Genomic DNA, 8,075 nt, shown 5'->3' with positions numbered 1-8,075 from the left:
GCCATAGAGATGTTGGTCAGGGGGGAGAGAGAGAGAGAGAGAGAGAGAGAGAGAGAGAGAGAGAGAGAGAGAGATTGATTTTGATTCAAGCAGCTACCAAATGAACTAAAGAGAGCCCAAGATAGGCCCTTGATCAAGCAGTATCCAGTTGCTCTATATTGTAAGATTCAAGTCAGTCTCCAGAGTCTTTAATGCAGATGAGATTTCTTTAGAGAAGTTCATTTGACAGGGTAATTCAGGGATGGTCTCAGGTGAATCCTGGAGCCCTGTTGCTGAAGCAGCTGCTCTTGAGACTCGATGAGTCGCCTGTGGCTGGAACTCTGGGCCTTCAAGGTACTTGAAGAAAAGCATCCTGGGTTGCCTTCCAGTTGAGGTTTTGGCTGTGCTTGGAACCAGTTCCGTGAGGCCTGGGATCTTGCTGCTGGACTTTCTGAGTAGTGATGGAGAAAAAGGCCACACGGTATTGACATCTCAAATTGTCTAAAAATTGCTCATGCAGAACGTGTGAGGGTTTGATTGCTTTATTAGTACCTCGCTTCGGTGGCCGTCTGTTTCCCACAAGCTACTATAAGGCTCTTGTGCAGTGAAAACCCAGTGTCTTGCAGTGGAGACACGAGGGTCAGTGAATGTCCAGTGATGTCTCTAGAGGGAAGAGGCCTTTCTGCCTAGAGATTAGAGTGAGGTGGACAATAGGAACTACGGGACAGAAATGACGTATTGCTGTGGAAATGTTGAGAGCTGAGCCCAAGGTCAAGTTTGAAGGCTGGCTCGTGAGGGAAGAATGAGGATTTCTGGGGAGAAAGGTAGAGATGAGAGAGAGGGTTGTGCCTGCAGATTAAAGTATACGAAGTCAAACCCTATTTGATGAACACATTTATAATATCAGCACGTGGGTGGCGGAGTCAGGACAATCAGGCGTTCAACTCGGTCACACATGGAGTTTGTGCCAATTGGAGCTACATGGAGCACTTTCTCAAGACGCACAAGCAGTGCTGGAAGCCACATCTGGACAGCTAGAGAGAAGTGAAATGCAGATACTTTAATTGGCCAGCTAAGACGTTTGGCTTGTATTTTGTGATACTAGAGAAACATATATTTATTTGGTCAGAGCATGTATGTTTATATATGTGTGCACATGACAGTTTGGAGTTAGAAGAGATGTGAAGAGATGTTGCCGAGAAGAGCGGAAGGAAGGGTTTTGCAGCAGAGTCAGGCAAAGGGGACCCAGCTTCTGCCTGCTGCTTGGCTAAATAGAATGAGCTAAGGCAGGGGTCGGAGAACAGGAAAGAAAGGTGGAAGGCTGAACGCAGCCTAGCGAACCACATGACCCTTCATCATGTCACTAGGCCGAACTGGACCCCAGCTACATCATAAGTATTTATTGATCTCTTGCTGTACACCAACCTTTGGATTAGAGCCAGTGGACCAGAAAACAAACAAACAAACAAAAACACCGAAACGCAATTCTTTGCTTTTAAAAGTGTAACAGGCAGCTAGAGGCTTCGGAAACTCAGAGAAAGGGCAGTCTACCTGTGTTTTTCTGCTGCTTGCATAAAGTGTGGAAACACAACTACACTTTGAAATAACTCCCTGGGCTCACATGTCTTGTTGGGGACAGTGGTGGGCAAGGGCAACCATACATCCTTAGAAAAGAAAATGTATTCCCAATGTCATTATCCCGAGCCAAGGAATGTCTAGGGTCAAGACTATCGATGCAGACGTTGGGTGGAGTTGGAGGAAATAGTCCTCCTTGATCTCTCAGATGGATGCTGGGATCTCTGGTAAGGCCTGAGGACTTCTAAGCAGCCTTTACCGCAAGGAGGTAGAATCTGGGCAGGCCTAGAAGCCAGGAGCCAGTGTTGTCCTAGCTGCCTCAAGTGGGTGTTTCTCTTCTGAGACTGCCCAGAGGCTGGCATCCAGAAGTGCTGGGCAGGGGACTGACAGCAGACAGCAGCAATAAAATGGAGGAATGAAGGCAGGGTAGGCAGGCGGGCGGGTGAGCTTCTGAGAGAGGTTAGAAAATGAAAAGTCACATTCTTTTGAGACTTTCTTTCTTTCTTTCTTTCTTTCTTTCTTTTTCTTTTCTTTTCTTTTTCTTTTCTTTTCTTTTTTTTTTTGGTTCTTTTTTCAGAGCTGGGGACTGAACCCAGGGCCTTGCGCTTGCTAGGCAAGTGCTCTACCACTGAGCTAAATCCCCAACCCCCTTTTGAGACTTTCATATCTGGTGTCCTCCTTTGCCCTGTCTCAGCCTCCCCATAACCCCCACCAGAGAGACTGACTCCTCCCCTCAGAATCCTTAGTCTTTTGATCCTTAACAGTCATTGTGGTGGTTTGGATAAGGTCAGACCCCATAGGCTCATATATTTGAATGCTTAGTCAGGGAGAAGAGGCACTATTTGAAAGGCTTAGAAGGATGAGGAGGTGTGACCTTGTTGGAAGAAACGTGTCACTGGGAGTGGGCTTTGAGCCAATGCCAAGCCTAGAGTGTCCCTCTCTGTCATGGATCAGTCGGGAGCTCGTGTGCCTGCCTGCCTGCTGCCATGCTCCTGCCATGATGATAATGGATCGACCCTCTGACACTGTAAGTGACCTCCAATTAGATGTTATCCTTTTATTAGAGTTGTTGTGTTCATGGTGTCTGTCCATAGCAATAGAATATTGAAAGAGTTGCACTATTAAACATGCTTTGAGGGAAACGTCCCTGTCTCCTTTACCAAATGGTAAGACCCTAAGGAGCAGAGACTGCCTTGTGCAGTGACTCACAGAGCTCTGGCTGTGGTGTGCTGAGGGGAGAGGGTTTTTCATGGTTTCACTCTGAGTTTGGTGCTGCTGCAGACCTGGGTTCAGAGAGTTTTTTTTTTTTTCTTTTCTTTTTTTTCGGAGCTGGGGACCGAACCCAGGGCCTTGCGTTCTACCACTGAGCTAAATCCCCAACCCCCTGGGTTCAGAGAGTTATAAAGAAGGGTGGCAGGGGCTGGAGAGATGGCTCAGTGGTTAAGAGCACTGACTGCTCTTCCAGAGGTCCTGAGTTCAAATCCCAGCAACCACATGGTGGCTCACAACCATCTGTAAAGAGATCCGATGCCCTTTTTCCATATGTCTGAAGACAGCTACAGGGTACTCATGCATAAAATAAATGAATAACTCTTGGAAAAAAAAAAAAGAAGGGTGGCAGGAACCCCCACTCCGCCCCAGGCACCTCAGCAAACCCTTTATGCTCACGTCTCATTCCTGTTCGTCCTCTCCCAGTAATCCTGGCAAGTTAGTCTTCCAGGCACAGAGGTTTAAATAACATGTACATGGTAATCATACATCACCAAGGAGAGAGCTGTGATCTGAACCTCCTAACTCCAGATTTGGTTATATTTTACCCCAGATTACAGCCAATTCCTTACTATATATGGATGAAATCAGATTAAAAGGAAGTTCCACAACAGCCTTTCAGTGAACTTACCACACCCCCCTGAGAAAGAACGGATCTTTTTTTTTTTTTTTTTTTTTTTTTTTTTTTCCGGAGCTGGGGACCAACCCAGGGCCTTGTGCTTCCTAGGCAAGTGCTCTACCACTGAGCCAAATCCCCAACCCCAAGAACGGATCTTTTAACCAAAGGTGCTGAGGGTCAGGTTTCATTTGGATACTGTTGTTCCTCTTAGCGGCTGCATCTTATTCAGGACAGCTACAGCCAGCCACCCCGGCTCACTGAAGGGCAGAATCAAAGAAGGGAATTGTGGGTAGGGGACAGGAGGATGAGAGGCTGAACTTGGGGTTTGCTCCCATTCACCTCCTTCCTTACTCCCCTCTTTAAGACTTTAAGGGTAGGGGTTGGGGATTTAGCTCGGTGGTAGAGCACTTGCCTAGCAAGTGCAAGGCCCTGGGTTCGGTCCCCAGCTCCAAAAGAAAAAGAAAAAAAACAAAAAGACTTTAAGGGTATTACTGAGCTTCAGAGAGAAGTCTTTTGCGTCCACTGTCTCCTAGGACACTGTCTCTAGGGGAGAAGACCAAGTCCTTGACCTGCTTTGATTCGAGTAACGACACAGTGAGAGTGGTTTTTCAGAACAGAGAAGATGAGTTTTTGGATTGTTTTTTATATTATTTTCTCCATTCTAAAGTTCGAACACATCCTGCCCCCACATCTTCTGACATCACTGAAGGAATTAGCAGCGGTGGCAAAGAGAAGGCAACTGAAGAAAGGCAAATGCCCTCCCACCTGCCACGCCCCTTTTATCAAGGAGGCCCTTATTTGAGGGGGTGGGATTCACACATCAATTAGAGCAATCAGGACAATTCTGCAAATAAGGCTCCCTACTCCTGTGATTCTTCTGTGCTATTTTGACATTAAAACCAACTACCACTGGGTTGGAGAGATGGCTCAGCAGTTAAGACGACTGGCTGCTTCTCTGGATGACCTTGGGTTTGCTAACCAGCACCCAAATGGTGGTGCACAATGGTTTGTAACTCCAGTTCCATGCGATCTGAGGCTTTCCTTTGGCCTTGTCCACCTCTGGTTTCCGTATGCACCATTCATGCATGTGGTGCAAACATGTAAAATGTAAATAAATAAATTGTAAAAAAAAATCTTGTAAACTTCTCATGAGAATTTGTGGTGGCTAATTTTTTTCTCTTTTTTAGAGTTATTTATTTATTATATATAACTAAACTGTAGCTGTTTTCAGACCCACCAGAAGAGGGCATCAGATCTCATTACAGATGGTTGTGAGCCACCATGTGGTTGCTGGGATTTAAACTCAGGACCTCTAGAAGAGCAGTCAGTGTTCTTAACCACTGAGCCATCTCTCCAGCTCCTTTCTCTCTCTCTCTTTCTTTCTTTCTTTCTTTCTTTTTTTTTTTTTGAGACAGGGTCTTACTTTGTAGCCTCGGCTAGCATGGAACTTACTATGTGACCATGCTGGCCTTAAATTCACAGAGATCTGTCTGCCTCTCCAGAATGCTATGATTAAAAGCGTGCACCATGTCCACAATGGTGGCTAATTTGATATTTCACATTCATTGAACTAAGGAATATTCAAAGCTGGTGAACCATTGCTTCTGGGTAAATCTGGATGGGGGTTTCTGGAAGCCTTTACTACTTTAAGATATAGAAGGTCTGCCCCTCAATTCCAGCCTCAGGGAGTGGGATACCCAGTCATCTGAGACCCTGAATGTAATAAAACGTTAGAAGGCAGACTCCCTCTGAGCCGGGACAGTTCCTGCCCTCAGATATCATAGCTACAGGCCCTCAACTCTGTGGTTCTGGCCTTAATTCACCACAGGCTCTTGTGCTTCTTCAGCCTGCAGATGGCAGAATGTGAGATTCCTTCCTTCACAATCATTGTCTTAGTCACTGTTCAAGTGCTGTGGAGAGACACCGCGACCAAGGCAACTTGCATGAAAGGAATTGTTTAATTGGGGGCTGGCTTACACTTTCAGAGCCTCAGCCCATTATCATCTTGGGAGGGAGCATGGAGACACTCTGGAGGCATTGAACAGGAGCTGTGGTGCTGTGGAAGTAGCTAAGAGCTACATCCTGGTTCATCGGCCAGGAGAAAGATGGGGCTTGGCATGGGCTTTGAAACCCCATCTCACACCCTCAGTAACACACTTCCTCCAACAAGGCCACACTTCCTAATCATTCTAATTCTTTTCCAATAGTTTCATTCCTTGGTGACTTAGCATTTAAATAGATGAGCCTTTCTTTGGAGGCCATTTTTATTCAACCTCCACAGTCACATTAACCAATTCTAGTAAGAAGTCTCACAGCCTTTCTTGCCTCTGTTTTGTTGGTTTGTTTCTTTGGAGAGCTTGGACTTGGATGGGATCATCACACCAGGATTTGTATACTTGTGGGATACAAGGTATAAGTTTGTCCTGCAATTGCTGCTCTTGTTACAAGTCTGTGGTATGGCTCTATGAGTTTGCTCACAAAGAATGTATTCACTATTAAGTAGTAGAAAATAGTAGGCTCTAGAGATATCAACAAAGATATGTTTTCCATACTCAAGAAGTTGATCTCTTTTTTGAGACAGAGTTTCTCTGTGTAGCTTTGTAAACTCACTCTGGAACTCACTCTGTAAACCAGGCTGGCCTTGAAATCATAGAGATCCACCTGCCTCTGCCTCCCACGTGCTGGGATTGAAAGCGTGTGTCACCACCGCCCAGCTAGGAGTTGATGTCCTAAGATGAAGTTTGCTTGATTGGCAAGGTGCTTTAATAACTTCTTTCTACAGTGGCAGTGACATCGATTCACTTCCTCACAGCTGTGTGTTTGGTTCATCCTGGCACTGCTGGTCCAGTCACCTGGCACACTCATGAGCTGTGTTCAGTGCCTGGTTCACCTGGCTGGTTCTGTCTCCCAAGTCTGAAGCCAGATTTGGATTTTTTGTTTGTTTGTTTGTTTGTTTTACTTAAATTACCATGCGACCCTTGTCTTCTGGCTCTCCTGGGGTCTCTTACATGAGGGCAGAACATCACAAGACAGCCAAAGCCAAAGCTGTAAGGTTTTACTTAGCTCGGCGTCCCCCTCCCAGGAGCCTATTGGCCAATACAAGTTGAAAGTCAGGTCAGATTGGTGTTGTTCAGTGGACGATGCTCTGAATGTGGGAGGGGGTGTTTAACAACATCACGTGTGCATATCAGAACGGGAGAGATCTAGGGCCATATCATACCATCAGTCAAAGTTCATAAAAAAAAAATAAATGAGATTTCTCATGAACACTGAGTTTATTACACTGTTTATTATTATTATTTTTTTTAAAAAAAAGAGACCTGGGGGCTGGAGAGATGGCTCAGTGGTTAAGAGCACCTGACTACTCTTCCAGAGGTCCTGAGTTCAATTCCCAGCAACCACATGGTGGCTCACAACCATCTGTAAAGAGATCTGATGCCCTCTTCTGGTGTGTCTGAAGACAGCAACAGTGTACCTATATATAATAAATGAATAAATCTTTTAATCTGTTCTCATATTTATTAAAGATAACAAATTACAAATTTCTCTGCAAACTAGAAAAATCTAAAATAAAAAGATCTATTCCAATTACCTTCTAAATCAAACTACCAGGCTTTGACTCATGCTCAATTCTTGGGTAAATCCAAATGTCACACATCCTATATAATTTAAAGGTTAGCAATTGAAGAGATTTCAGCACCAAGAAAAGTTTAATCTTAACAAAAAACAGCTTTCACATCTGCTGCATGGCAATCGTTATCGCAAGGACGGTGTACAATTCAAACTGCCCTAATTCTTCTGGTTCTGCCCGATTTTAGCATTCTCAGAAGGATCCCATCTCTGATAATGGCAGAAAGTGCAGAGACATCTGAATGGCTCATCTGTCTCTCATTTCCTTCAAGCTGTCTTTGTCTCTGCTCAATCCGAACAAATCTTCTCATTCTTGCTATAGGGTCTTTCAGCACCGACAACAGTGTGCGGACCCTTCTCTTGGGAAAGGCGCTTTGAACTTCCCTCACGATTCTTTCACTTCTGTTCTCCACAGGCTGGCTCTTAATCCGGAGACGAACCCTTTGACGACGATGATATTTTGTCTGCTTGGCACAGGGGTTCAGGGTTAGCTTTTTCATGACCTTTACTAGTGTTTCTGGTTGTAGGATTTCTGAATCATCTGGTGAGTCCTCTTCACCTTCCCTCTGAGATCCATCATTCATCTGAGTTTCTGGGTTCACAACTGGGTCGACTTTCTCAGTTGGCTCGTCCATGGTGGTGGGCAGAAGCCTCAAAAGCTAGCTCCGAACAAAATTGCTAGCTAATCTTTAGAAAGACCTAAACTCTGGCCCCACACAGCAGAGACTGAAGCCGAATAAATCTTTTAAAAAAAAGAGAACTGGTAATAAGCCACTAAGATGAGTGAATTCTGTCCCATTAAGACACCTATAGCTCGTCATGGAGGCTATTACCCTTTAAAGTTGGAAAAGATGGGATTTTTAGAGTGAGAATGTAGATTCTGGATACCACAACTGGTGTGCCCTAACCCCCTTCTGAGCTATGATCTTTTGTGGCCGAGGCTGTCCTTGAACTCTGACCTTACTTGCTATTGCTCCCTTCCAAGTGATGAGATTCCAGGCTT

General features: G+C 45.1%; 1 pseudogene; it reads right to left on the bottom strand.

The window, feature by feature from the left end:
* Positions 1-7,220: 7,220 nt before the first annotated feature.
* On the bottom strand, positions 7,221-7,757 carry LOC116913375 (annotated as a pseudogene).
* Between the last annotated feature and the right edge of the window lie 318 nt (positions 7,758-8,075).

Source organism: Rattus rattus, chromosome 12 (assembly GCF_011064425.1).
Source record: "Rattus rattus isolate New Zealand chromosome 12, Rrattus_CSIRO_v1, whole genome shotgun sequence".
In the NCBI taxonomy this organism is placed as follows: Eukaryota; Metazoa; Chordata; class Mammalia; order Rodentia; family Muridae; genus Rattus; species Rattus rattus.
The sequence above is the reverse complement of the archived record's forward strand: the minus strand, read 5'-3'. Positions and strand labels throughout refer to the sequence as shown.